Source organism: Panthera leo, chromosome A3 (genome assembly GCF_018350215.1).
Source record: "Panthera leo isolate Ple1 chromosome A3, P.leo_Ple1_pat1.1, whole genome shotgun sequence".
Lineage (NCBI taxonomy): Eukaryota > Metazoa > Chordata > Mammalia > Carnivora > Felidae > Panthera > Panthera leo.
The window spans coordinates 135156081-135169726 of NC_056681.1; the positions used below are offsets into that span (position 1 = coordinate 135156081).

At 52.4% G+C, this 13646-nt stretch overlaps 1 protein-coding gene across 3 annotated transcripts in view; it reads right to left on the bottom strand.

Annotated features, from left to right (window-relative positions):
- Nucleotides 1–1927, bottom strand: part of RNF144A (ring finger protein 144A) — a 137690-nt gene extending 135763 nt beyond the window's left edge. For all 3 annotated transcript variants that reach the window (XM_042933745.1, XM_042933746.1, XM_042933744.1), the window contains exon 1: nucleotides 1798–1927. The gene's annotated coding sequence lies outside the window, so the exon portion shown is untranslated. The remainder of the gene's footprint in view (nucleotides 1–1797) is intronic.
- Nucleotides 1928–13646: the final 11719 nt, after the last annotated feature.

Genomic DNA, 13646 nt, shown 5'->3' on the forward strand with positions numbered 1-13646 from the left:
GGACGCGGGAATTACACACTATCAAACCAGGGGCACCGAACACGCTGATCAAACACGCATCTGAAAGTGGCCTTCCAGCTGTCAGGACCCCATCCAGGCACAGCCCGTGGGTGCCCACGGTGCGCCTTCGTGGCCTCAGCTCAGCCCTCAGCATCTGAGTCCGCCCTCGGGTAGCTCTCCAGGCCCACTGCCATTAGTGTCAGGGCCCCTTTAAACACGTAAACTTCCAAACTCCAATTCTGCTGGATCTGGAAAATTCCCACCCCATCAAAATTAGGTTATGTGCGTCCCGTTTTCTCACGAGGTCTGCAATCCGTGCCTGACCTTTGAGAAGTGGTGGAGGGGGAAGCCCACGCCCCAGTAGGTGGGAGGCGGGGAGGTGGGTCGGATTCTCCAGGGGGCACACTGCACCAACACCCCCCTCATCACACAAAGCAGCGTTCAGCTCGCTCACTCTCCTCCACCTCGGAAACCCTCAAGGGCTCCCACAGCCACTGGATCGAGACCAAAGTCAGCCCGGAGTTTGAAAGATGGTGATTTGTCTCCAAATTTCCTTTGCATTCTTTACAAATCATAAAAAAACAAAAACCGTAAAGTCAACCAGAAAAATAGGAAACACCAGGTGCCTGGTGCTAGGGAAAAAAAAATCCCTGCACACCGTGGTTTCCCCCCGCCCCTTGCTGGGCCAGGTGCATTTCCGGACACCCCCGGACCCGCCCCGCCTTCCAGCTTTGACTCAACAGTCCTCCTTCACCCGGCAGCCCGACCCTCCTCTCCCTCCCCGGGACTCCAGCTCCACAGAAATCCGCACCAACTTACTTTGGGCCCTGCCCTTTTCTTCAGCACACAGCTCCTCCGCTGGCCACTCTCTCCTAAGGGCACCCCCCCCCCCACCCCGCCCCATTCACTAGAATGTGTCCTTACAGATCCCCAGGCCCCGCTCCCAGCAAAGAGCTTCCTTGCCAGAACTGTTCATTGCAAGATGTCCAAGTCAGATGTCCTTCTGGTGCCGGGGCCAAGGCCCCCTCCCCCAGGGCACCCACTCGGGATATTCTTGAGGAGCCTTATCCAACCCTTGTCCGTTACCCGGACTTCCGCCCGGCGCAAGACAAGCACCGGGTATTTGTTGAATCGGCATTATTATTATTATTATTATTCGCCGCAAAGAAAGGCAGAGAGAGAACTTTGGAAGTGACCATCCTAGACCTGACTATGGAGATCACGAGGGTACAACAGGGAGCCCCTTGGTCCCCGGGACAGGAGCCTGGCCCGAGCGCCCAGGATGGTGCCGGGGTGCTGGGGGTGGCGGGGGAGGGAGTGCGGCGCCGGAGGGCGGAGCGCCCAGACCCCCGGGAGGGGAGGGCGCGGCGGGAGGGCAGCGGCCGCGGTCACCGGGGTGCGGGGATGGGCAGAGCGGAGGACGCGCGGCTCCCGGCCGCCCCGGGCCGCGCCGCCCTCCCCGCCGCCTCCCGCGCGCGGCCGGTTCGCGCTCGTCCCACCCGGCGGCCCGCGGCCTTCCCCCGCCCCCCCCCCGCGCCCCAACCCGCCCGACCCGCCTGCCGGAGCGCCGGGGTCGCCGCGCTGCAGACCCGCGCCCGGCGCCGGGGCCACCGAGGGACAGGGCAGGGCCGGGGTGGAGCCCTCGGCCGGGAGCCTGCGCGTCCCCGCCCCGACCCCAGCGCCCCGGGACCCCGGCCGGGTCCGCCCCGCCCCGCCGCATCCCTCCGTCCCCCCCACCCCACCCCCGGCCGCGCCCCGCTCCCGCGACGCCGACACAAAGCGACGCGCGTCACCCACCTGGTCCCGCGCGGCCGGGGCTCCGGGGGCTGCGCCCAGGCCGGGTGTCCGGCGCCGCGTGCGGGGTGCGCTGTCCGGTGCCCGCGCCCGCCGGAGCCGCCCTTTATCCCCTGCCCGCCCTCCAGCGGGGCGCACCGGCGGCGGGGGGCAGAGCGGGTGGCGGCGAGCGGCACAAAGACGCGGGCGCCCGGGCTCGGCCCGCGCCCCCGCCCGCCGCGCAGCGCCCCCTGCCGCCCGCCGCGCGCCCGGCCTCCGCCCTCCGGCCTCCGCCCTCCGCCCGCCCGCCCGGGGCGGCGCCTCCGCCCGCCGCGCGCCCGGGACCGCGGGGTCCCGCCTCGTCTGCGGCCGCCGGGACCCCGGAGGGGGCGGGGGAGGGGGGGCGGCGTCAGCCGGCTGGGAAGCCAGCGGGTGACCCCCTCCGACCCTCAGCCGGGTGACGGGAGAGCGCCGCCCCGGGCCAGACCCGAGCCCGCGGGACCGCGGCCGCATCCCTGCCGGCTGAGGACCTGGCGGTCACGGCCGAGGGCCTTTCTCCGCCGGCGTCACGGAGATGCCTCTCCATCCCCGCTACCTGGTTGCTCGGACGGACGGAGGAGAGCCGACCCGGACGGTCGGAGGCGCGAGACCCCCGGCAGAAGCAATCCACTTCCTAGTCTCAGGGTTTCTGGCTCGTTGCTGTCGAAGACCGTTGACGGCAGAATTCCTGCAAGATTGATTTTTGCCACTCCCTTTGGTAGCTAGAAGTTCGCCAAGTGTTAAATTATACGCCTGTCGGGCATGCAGAGCCGAACAAAACTCGTTGGTGTGTGTGTGAAACAATGCCTCCTTCAATGCAGAGACTGGGTTCTCCAGAATTGTGGGTCAACCCCCCACAGTATCTTCCTTCCTTAACACCATCCCCGCCACTGTGGGCTCACAATTCTAACGCCTTCGCCCACGGCCCCCTGTGCTTCCTAACTTCTCGGTGCTTCCATTGTTTTCGCTGGAAATGCAGGTGCGTGTGTCTCAGGGATCCTCCGAGGGGTTGTCAGTCAGCTAAGCACAGAGCAGTATGCACACAACGGATAATGCCCGACTCTAAGGACAGCAGTGCCCTTGGCTGTTATTTCTCCCCTTTACCCCAAACAGGTACACTGCAAGATTCTCAACTTCCTTGACTTTGTGTATAATTGATCTTCCTCTATGGCACACACGTCTGTTTTTCAAAAACATAAATCTGTCTCATCCACATTGGGAAGTTACTCCGGTAAATATTTCCCCTCCTCAAAGGTACCCGTATGAACGTATGAACGGGTACCTGACTCCCGAGGTCTCTCAAATTCCTCATGGAAATGTCGTTGATCAGGAAGGAGGCATAGTGACATGAACCCTAATACTTTCACTCCAGATGCTCGGTGGGAGGTGAGAACGGCCCAGCACAGGGGCCGGAGCCTCACAGAGCACATAATCACCTTTCCCGGACTCTGTGTGACAGGACCTACGGAAGAGTGTCGGGTGGAAGGGCGGTTGTGGATCCACGAGGATTGGAAATGAGCCTGCCCGCTCCGTGACGCCTGGGTCCATGCTGAGATGCAGACATGAAATCGAATCAGAGGAGTTGAGAAGGAGCATCTGGGGCTGGAAGGGGGTGTGCTCTTAACCGGGGCACACCTGAGCTAGTGTTTACGCAGTGACGTGTATATGACTTCATTCCCGCTCTGACTTGGGTAATGAGATCATCTGAGAAAGAGGACATCGTCATCGATAATATAACTTGCATCCAATGCGACTAGAATACAGTTGTTTTCTCTAGAGGCTTCCCAACCAATCGCGTCTTCTCCCACCCCCCAGATCTCTAAACTTGTGTAATACTGAGCTTGTTTCTGTGTGGACCATGGCATCTGTCACACTCGTGTTTCGGATATTTACCATCTGGTTGTTAGATCTTAAGATTCTGTAGAACAGTGATGAGGCCGTTTTTCTCTGTACTCCCCCATGGGGCCTTGGGCATACTAAGCCCCCAATAAATAAAGGGTGAAATCGTCCACTCTGAGTTCTAACCTGGGAGCACCCATCCTGGCTCTCTCCAGCAACGAGCTGCCTGGGTCTCTCAAGGTCATTTCCACTCACTGCTGTTTGGCTTCCAGTCCGATCCCTTCACAGGTGGTGACTTTGGGCCATCTCCCCCAGAGGTTTTGTCAGAGGCTTATCACGCCAGGCCCATTTTAAAAGATACCCATTGTTCCTAAGTGTTTGTGACGCATCATTCCCTCACGGAACAAGTGCCTTTTTGATTACCTACTGGAGGCAAGATTCTGGGCTCGCTGGGAAACAGGCTGCTGCCTAAATGGTCCAGAGGCTGGAGAAACGCAATTCCATTCTCGAGGTTCTCCTCCAGACACAAAATTGAGGGAAGCTCCAGATTCACGCTCGTGGATTAAAAGAAAAACATTTCAGACGCCGGAGTTTGTATGACTTTGTAATCACACATTCTTTAAGTACAGAAAGTTCGCATTTCTTTAATTTTTAAAATCCGTTTGGATGCCATGCCTCGTTTCAAAGAGCGCAGCCAGCAACTAAATGTCACTTATTGTTCTGCCTCTCTTGGCTGGGATACACAAGAATCAGGAGCATCTCACGGTTCGGGGAGTGCAGGATGGAACCCACATTTGCCCTCAGCACGTGGCCAGGTCCCCTGACAGCCTCCCCCAAGCCGTGCTGTCCCTTTTGAGCAAGCTGGCCACGGTTTCTCTTCCATGGGGTCAGCTCCCCAGGTGGCCCAGGTGGCCTGCGAGGGACAAGGCAATGCCAGATCCCTTCCTGCCACTCTCAGGGCATCCTGGGAAATCTCCCCTGGTGGCCACTCCTGCCTCCCACCTCTCAGAGGCCTCTCCCTTTTCCCCCAACCTACACATCCCAAAGAATCTCATCCGTGCCCAGAACATCCGCATAAGACAGGATGCAGGGAAATTGTCCTCAGCTCTGCCTTCAGCGTTGCAAACACCCCGGAGCTGGAAATACTATAAGACTCAGCTCTTTTCCTAGACTACCTGGAGAGAAGGTACCAAAAAAGCAAAGTTACATTACGATCACTTGAAATACGTGGTCGAAACAAAAAAGAAGCATAGCTTAAGGAAGGCAATCAAAACTTCAAGTAAGAAAATACAAGTGGAGAGAAAAATTCACCCCTGTGGTCCCTTGACGGCACTGCTGTGGATGGAATTGTGTCCCCTCCAAATTCTTATGGTGAGGTTCTAACCACGGCTAACTCATGATGTGACCTTATATGGAAATAGGGTCGTTGGGGATGTCAGTAGTTCAGATGAAATCATACTAGAGTAGAGTGGGCCCCGATCCAACGTGGCTGGTGTTTTTCCGAAAAGAGTAAGTTTGAGGACAGACGTGCACGTCAGGGAGACGCTACTGTGAACGTGAACATGAAGGCAGAGGTTGGCGATGCTTCCGCGAACTGGGTCTCGCCAAAGATCGCAGGCCAGGCGCCAGAGGCCCAGAGGAGGCTGGGAACAGATCCTCCCCGAAAGCCAACCCCTTCATCTCAGACTTCCGGCCTCCAGAGCTGTGCCCTGATACATTTCTGTTGTCTGAGCCTTTCAGTCCCTGGTGTTTTGTTCCAGGAGTCCGAGCGACCCTGTACAAGCCCCCAGAAGGTGCCCAATGTGTGACTACAATCCAGGCAATAAGCGTCACAACAAAAATACAAACGCCATATACGAAGGCGGTAAAAATTAATGGGTGTGTGAGGATGAATTAAAAGGACACCGCACAGAAGTAGGAGTCAGGAGGTTGGGCAGAGGGATCTCTCGGGCCCTTTCACTCCCGGTCATTGCCAATCCGGCTGGACAAGAGGGGCCTGGCAGATGGATGTTCCTTTACCGCACCCACCTGCCGGTGGAAGGAAGGTCTTCTCCTCCAGGGCAACAGCCCAGCCAATGAGAAACCGTCACATCTCAGCCCTCCAGGAGCCACTACACTTCCAGCTCCTCGTTTACTCCAGTGGACTCTTTACGTACAACGGCCTTCCCAACGTCCTGGTGTCCTTGAGAAAGGAGCGTTCCTTTCCTTTGCTTGTGGACTTGCCTATGGTTTTTGCCATAGCTTGCTTGTCCCAGATGGCAATTCTCTGTTATTCCTGAATAAACTCGTTGTTGCTGGTACAACTGGCAGGTTTATTTTTTTAAATGTTTATTTATTTTTGAGACAGAGAGAGACAGAGCATGAACGGGGGAGGGTCAGAGAGAGGGAGACACAGAATCAGAAACAGGCTCCACGCTCCGAGCTGTCAGCACAGAGCCCGACGCGGGGCTCAAACTCACAGGCCGCGAGATCATGACCTGAGCCGAAGTCGGCCGCTTAACTGACTGAGCCACCCAGGTGCTCCACTGGTAGGTTTATTTTTATTTTTATTTTTTTTAATTTTTTTTTCAACGTTTTTTATTTATTTTTGGGACAGAGAGAGACAGAGCATGAACGGGGGAGGGGCAGAGAGAGAGGGAGACACAGAATCGGAAACAGGCTCCAGGCTCCGAGCCATCAGCCCAGAGCCCGACGCGGGGCTCGAACTCACGGACCGCGAGATCGTGACCTGGCTGAAGTCGGACGCTTAACCGACTGCGCCACCCAGGCGCCCCTGGTAGGTTTATTTTTAAGAGTAACAATCGTAAATAAGAAGGTTGCTGTGTCAATAACGAAGTAAAACTGTTGTGCTTGGCATCTTTTGCAGCACACAGAGACGTTTTCTGCCCTGTTCCCCACCGCACTCAGCTCAGGAAGGACAGGTTCTGGGCACGTAATAAGTATTTGTTGAATGAAGTAAATGAATCTCGTCTTCTACAGTCTCACGAACTACGACTTCTGTGTGGCTCAGATGTAAATGCCGTAGATGTACATAGACGTTGAGACCAGGGAGCAGGTTGAGTCTAATCTTTTCATTGCACATCCAGAAACACCAAGGTTTAAAGTGGCCTTTGACGGCTCCAAGATCACCGCCAGCTAGTGGCATAAATGGTGCTATTATTCAAGGTTCTTGGCAGATTCGGAGTTCTTGTGACATTTTATTACACTGCTTTTCTATAGTGATCAATAGAATATGGCCCTTGTGGCTCAACAAAATTTAAAAGGCCTTTTTCAGTTCGGAAGGAATGATTAAGTTATATTCAACATTCGATGGACTTAATTGCGGGCAGACATTTAATGCTCACTGAATACCCCTGTGTTTCTCCACATTTCCCAGCCTCCTTGCAGTTAGGTGGGGACACTTGACTCATTTTGTTCAATAGACTGCAGGCAGGAGTTTCACTTTGGGGCTGAGACAGAGAAGAATTTCAAGACCTCCACCTTACCCACCCCTACCATAGTGATGATAGACAGTGTGTCAGGACAAGAGGTGGGGTGCCCAGAGCACACGCATCCTGGACGTGGCCACGTGGTATCATGTCTTAGAGGTACAGAGGATGGTGAGGCGGGTGTGGGACATAGCACCTCATCCACTGGCTGGGGTTTGGGTGAGATTTCACAGGTGTAGCGAATGCCACAGCGACTTGTGCAGACCCCTGTGCAGAACCACAACACTCACTCCCCCAGCTGCTGGGTGTGTGTGTGTGGGGGGGTGACGGCACACCTCCCAGGAACTGTCCTCTCCCAAAGGAAGCTGCTGCACCCACATTTATACCCGCTTTCTGGAAGCAGCTTCCTCCAACGACTGGTCCGTGCCAGGTTAAAGACCTGCCCTGCCGCCCTCACCCTGAGCCAGTCCCCTAGGGTCCCAGCCCCCAGATCCACCCGCTGAGTCTCCACGGCGGATGCACCCCAGACCTGCCGTTCACCACCCTCTACAGGGGGCGGTCCTGACAGCATCTCCAGCTGGCAAACAGCCATCCCGGAACCGCTTCACGGGGATCCGACCAGTGTAAGTGATGGCCCCTGAAGAGTTCCAGCCACCACAGCGGCGAAAATCGGGTAACACCTTCCCCAGGACGGACCATCCGGTTTGACAGGACAGAGGGTTTGTCCGTTAGAAATGAGGGTGGCAGCTGGGCGCGGGCCTGGGATCCACCTGTGGATGGAAAGGTCTGGGGCCGGGACTGTGGAGAGTAAGAATAGAATTTGGGGCTATGCAGACCCTTTCTGGGCCTAAAAAGATGTAGAGAGCTCTTTAGAGGCTGTTTTGTTTGGTTTCTAAGAAGGGTTTTGTTTGTGTTTAAGTTTTATTCCACTGTGATTTTAAAAGTACTTAGTGGCACCTGGGTGGCTCAGTCGGTTGAGCGCCCGACTTCAGCTCAGGTCATGATCTCGCGGTCCATGAGTTCGAGCCCTGCGCTGGGCTCTGTGTTGGCACCTCAGAGCCTGGAGTCTGCTTCGGATTCTGTGTCTCCCTCTCTCTCTGCCCCTCCCCTACTCGCGCTCTTTTTCACCCTCTCAAATAAATAGACATTAAAAAAATTGTTTTAAATAAATAAAAGTGGTAGTCTTAAGATTGTTCAACCTCCTTAAAATGCAGACAATCCATAAACACCTCTCTTTCTCTCTGTCTACACACACATACATACCACCACCACCAATAACAACACAACAACACACACATGAATTCCCTACCCCTTGGCGGCCTGGCAAACCTCTCCTACTATTTCAGACCTCGTCCCAGTGATGCCCTTGGTAACTTCCACGACTCCTTCGGATGCGTTAATCTGACTGTCCTGTTCCACCTGCAGGAACTTTTGCTACGTTTTCGTTTTACGTGTGTCTGGAGCCAGACGTGGCCGCGTGAGAAGTTACAACGCAGGATGTGGCATGTCTCTTTCCCCGTTTTGTGTGTGTCCAAAGATCTAGCCACCCCCTTTCCCTTTGGCTCCCTCGCCCCTCTCCTATCCGGGCACGAACCTCGGACCCCCGGGGCTGTGTTTCTGAGAACTTTTATTCCAGGACCACAGGGTCAGGACATATCCCATTTGCCCGAAAGAAGACACACCCTCACAACATCTAACCCTCGGAGAAGGCCCCACGGATTCAAACAAATAAGCAAACAGCAAAACAGAAGCTGAAGGCAGATGTGGAGTCTGGGTCCCCGGCGGTTGGGAAGGAGGAGGGAACAGGTCTCTCCCTCATCTTGGCTCTGACGTTGGCCTGCGCTCTGAGGAACTCGGGTGCTGGAGAACAGAGGGGTCTCTGCCGTGCGAGGACAGGCCAGGGGGAATCGCATACCTGTGTTAAAAAAAACAAGGTTCGACTAAGTCTGAAGATCCAATTGGCTTTATTAAGTGATTCCTGAATCAGGAAGCATCCCTTTAAGCCAGCGGAGAGATGTCCCAGCAGCCGCACAGGGGCAGGTGTTCGTGGGAAGGACGACAGGGCAAGGAGCTACCGGGGGAAGAAAAGGAAGGCTTGTTTCAGGCCAGGTCGGGTTCTTTTCGGGGGGGAAAGAACAGCAGGGTTTTGATCCCGCGGATGGCCTCCCCTGGGGCTGATCGGGACATTTCGGAAGGACTTTTAAAAGGCCACGTTCCTGGGGGAGGCTGAAACTTGGAATCTTAGTTTCACCCTCAGGAGTCACGTGACTCCACTCGGGGCTTGTTTCGTTTTTTAACACCTGGAACCAAATCAGCCAGCACCTTGATCTTGGATTTCCAGCCTCCACAACTGGGAGAAACACATCTCTTTTTAAAGATCCATCCCCCCACCCGGTCGGTGGTGTTTTATTATGGAGCAGTAAGTTATCCCTCCTGAAAAGACACGGTTCTAACTTCACATATTCTCCTGTTCTCTGACTCCTCCCTAACAACTTGCTTGCGGGAAAGAGCTCGCAGAAAGCTGATTACAACCCAAACCTCAAGAAGCGACAGAGGTCAGACTCTTCAGTCGAGGAGCTAAGGGGGTTTCAGAGTGTGATGCTGTGATTTATACATAATAAGAAATAAGGGCGCCTGGGGGGGCTCAGTCGGTTGAGCCTCCAACTTTTGGTTTCGGCTCAGGTCATGATCTCACGGTTCGTGGGATCGAGCCCCGAGTTAGACTCCATGCTGGCTGTGCAGATCCTGCTTGGGGTTCTCTCTCTCCTTCCATCTCTGCCCCTCCCTCGGTCTGTCTCTCTCTCCCTCTCTCTCTCAAAATAAATAAATAAGCATTAAAAAATATTTTTTTAAAAAAGAAATGTATCTATGCCTTTGTCCCACTTCCTGGTACAGAACTCCTAAAACCCTCGGAATTTCCTAAGGGATCCTATCCTAATGAGAGGGATAAAAGTGTATTTTGTTATGTTAATACGGTGACTGCAGAAAATCTCGAAGGCTAGGAGCTGGTTGCCAGGGGAGACGACCCTGTGATTGGAAGGTGGGATCTTTTCTTCCCACCCCCAGGCATCTGGGTGGGGAGAGGGGCTGGTGATTGAGTTCACTCACCAATGGCTGATGATTCCGTCAGTCACGCATCTGTAATGATACTCCATAAAAATCCGGAAGGACAGGGTTCAGAAAGCTTCCAGGTTGGGGAACATGCAGCGATTTGGGGAGACCAGTGAACTTGAAAACTGCATGGGGGCTCCTCACCCTTTCCCGTGGCTGGCCCTACGCACCTCTTCCATCTGGCTGTTCCTGAGTGATAGCCTTTTATAATAAACCGGTGATCTAGAAAGTAAAATGTCTCTCTGAGTTCAATGAGCCGCTCTAGCAAATTAATTGAACCTGAGGAGGGATTGTGGGAACCTCCAATATATAGCTGTTGATTCTCTGGACTTGGGACTGGCATCTGAAGAGGGGTGTGGGGGTCGGTCCTGTGGGAGGGACCACTTACCCTGTGGACCTACCGCTATCTCCAGGCAGAAATGTCAGAGTTGAGCTGAATTGTGGGGCACCCACAATTGGAGAGTGGCTCAGTGGTGGGGAAAAACCTCGCAGATCAACTTGGGAGCAGAATCAGGCAGGGATAAGTTGAGATGGCCCTGAATGAAAAAATACTTCAACTTTGGGGGGTCTCCCAGATCCTCCAGGAAAGAGCTTGCACAGAGAAGCTGATTTATAATTATAATTATGTTTATATAATTGTAATTATATTGTATTTTATATATATTTATAAAATATATATTATATATTTTATGTATATTTATATTTTATATATTTATAATTATAATTATATTATATTTTATATATATTTATAAACTATATATATTATATATTTATAAAATATATATTATAAAATATATATTATATATTTATGTATATTATATATTATATATATTTATAAAATATATATATTATATATTTATATATATTATGTTGTAATTATAATTATTATTATGTTTTTTTCTAGATAAAGTGACTTCCCAGAACATGAGATACATTCACATTCATAAACAAATCTGTAAGCAACTCAAAACCCAAACCCAGTGATTTTTTTTTTTTTTTCAAATCAACTGTGGTTTTTGGAACGACATTGAACGTCCTTCCATCTATTAGTGTGAATTGTGAGGAACTGGCCTTTCTCATTAAGGTGTAAGAATGCTCACTGACTTTAAAAACCTTCAGAAGGTTTTATGTGGGAAACAAAATTGAGAATGAACTTAACTCTCTTAAAAAAATATGCCTGACAGGAAAGACCTGAAGCAAATTAGCAGTTACCTCTGAGTGATAGAGTTATGGATAATTTTTTTTATTTCTTTCATTTGGCTTTAGTCTGTTTTTCAAATATACTCCAAGCGTGTATCGTTTTTGGAATCATGAAGGGGCGCCTGGGTGGCTCAGTCCGTTAAGCGCCTGACTTCGACACAGGTCGGGATCTTGCGATACGTGAGTTCGAGCCCTGCGTTGGGCTCTGTGCTGCCGGCTCAGAGCCTGGAGCCTGTTTTGGATTCCGTGTCTCCCTCTCTGCCCCTCCCCTGCTCACACTCTGTCTCTCTCAAAAATAAACATTAAAAAAAAAAAAAAAAGAAGAGGAATCGTGAAAAAAAAAAATGTTAAAGCCTGAATTTTGGAGCCCATCTCAAGAGCACCTGAGTTGGGCTTGCTGGGGGGGTGGGGGGGGGTGTTGGGGGTGGTTCTGCACAATTTGCCCTTTCGTTCACCGTGGCTGCGTAGGGCACCTAGCACCAGGGGCTTGACACGGAGTCGTGCACCCCGGATGTGGCCTGGACACACGACCAATGACCCGAGCTGCTCCTTGAGACTCATTGGCTGGAAGGAGGCGCTGGATCTGCCCCCTGACCTCTGGGGCTGGAGCCCAGGGTTAGCGAGTGTCCAGGAGGGTGAAAGTCGTGAGGCCACATCCCCTTGGAAGAAGCGAGTGCTGCAACCAGAGGTCTGGGTGGGGCACAGGCATGTCTGAGAGGATCCTGCACGGCCGAGGAGGACCAGAGCAAGAATGGAGGGCACGAGGGGGACACCGGGCCAGGAATGCAGAGCACTTGGCTGCGAGAGCCTGGAATTGGGAGCTGAATGAGACAGGGACACGTTGAGACGCCCTGAGGGAAAAGATGAATCACTTATGGGAGGGACGGAGGGGAGGGCGCTGGCCGGCTGGGAGGTAACAGCTCTTCCTGTGGAGCCGGGGCAGGGCCAGGGGGTGCCTGTAAGGAAGGGGTCAGGAACTGACTGGACGGCCGGGAGCCAGGGTGCCAGGGGTGCACCTCCTTGGACCCCAGGGCCAGGCACCTGCCTGCCCCTGGCACTGCTGGACGGCTCACACTCCTAGCGCCGAGCTAGGCCCACTGGTGCGGATGCTGGTGCTATCCCTGACGTGACCGGGTTTTGGACACCTGGCCCCCAAGACGCCGGTTTTCATTTTAGAATACAAAGGCCATTTTCTCCGGTGACTCGTCTCCGCTCCCTCTGGTTGGTGATCGGGTTGTCTGCAATGTGCTCATTAATTATTGATAACCTTGTTGATTTTTAAACTGTACTTGCCTTTAGCAATGGCAGTTTGTAAAAGCACACGATTACTTTAAGTACACACCCAGGAGAGGCTTCGTTATATTGGCCCACTGAGAGAGGAGGCAGTGTACAAACAATATTTTAATATATTACAACGTCTTACAATACATCAGATCCATACTCCAGAGCAGCACATATGAAGAAAAAATATTTTTTTCCCCCTAATAATGGAGACCTTCTATACATACGCAAGACAAAGCTTTAAAATCTTATGGCATGATTGGTCTTCCTCTAATCACAGCTGATTAAACAGTCTTTCAACCAGAGGGTAGCCTATGGGAGGAATTATTGCCCGATAGAGTCTCACTGAGACTTCGCTTGTGTTAGCATCATGTCGTGTCTCTCCCAACACAGGGACTGGACTCCAGACCCCAGCAGAGAAGGAACAGGAGCCTGCATTTCAGATGACTCAGCTCATGATCTCACTCCCCTTCAACCTTAAAAGAAAATAGGCAACTTTCGCACCATCTATCACTAAATGGCAGGGTTGATTCATACTTTTGAAACCAACATGCTATTACTATTGTCTGACCTTTCTAGGTTTCCTAAGACAAAATTCTACTCATATCATCACCATGTAAACATTAGCAACACTCAAAAGCACCACAAAACCTTTGTTCTTCACATTGAAATGGAGATGCCTCAGTTAAATTTACCATTTGTTTTCTTCCCCCTTTTTGTTGATTATTTTTTTCCAATTCCAGTTAACGTACAGCATCGTGTTATTTCAGGTGTACAACATAGTAATCGAGCGATTCTATACATTACTCAGTGCTCATCACGAGACGTGGACTCTGTTTTTTTTTTTCAATAAAAAAGACTTTCACAAAACTGACACTCATATTTAAAACTGAAAATATAAAGCAAAAGGTTCTGAAGTTCAAATGTGAATTTTACGCAGTGTTAAATGTCCCAATTTCTCCCCCTTAAAAATGA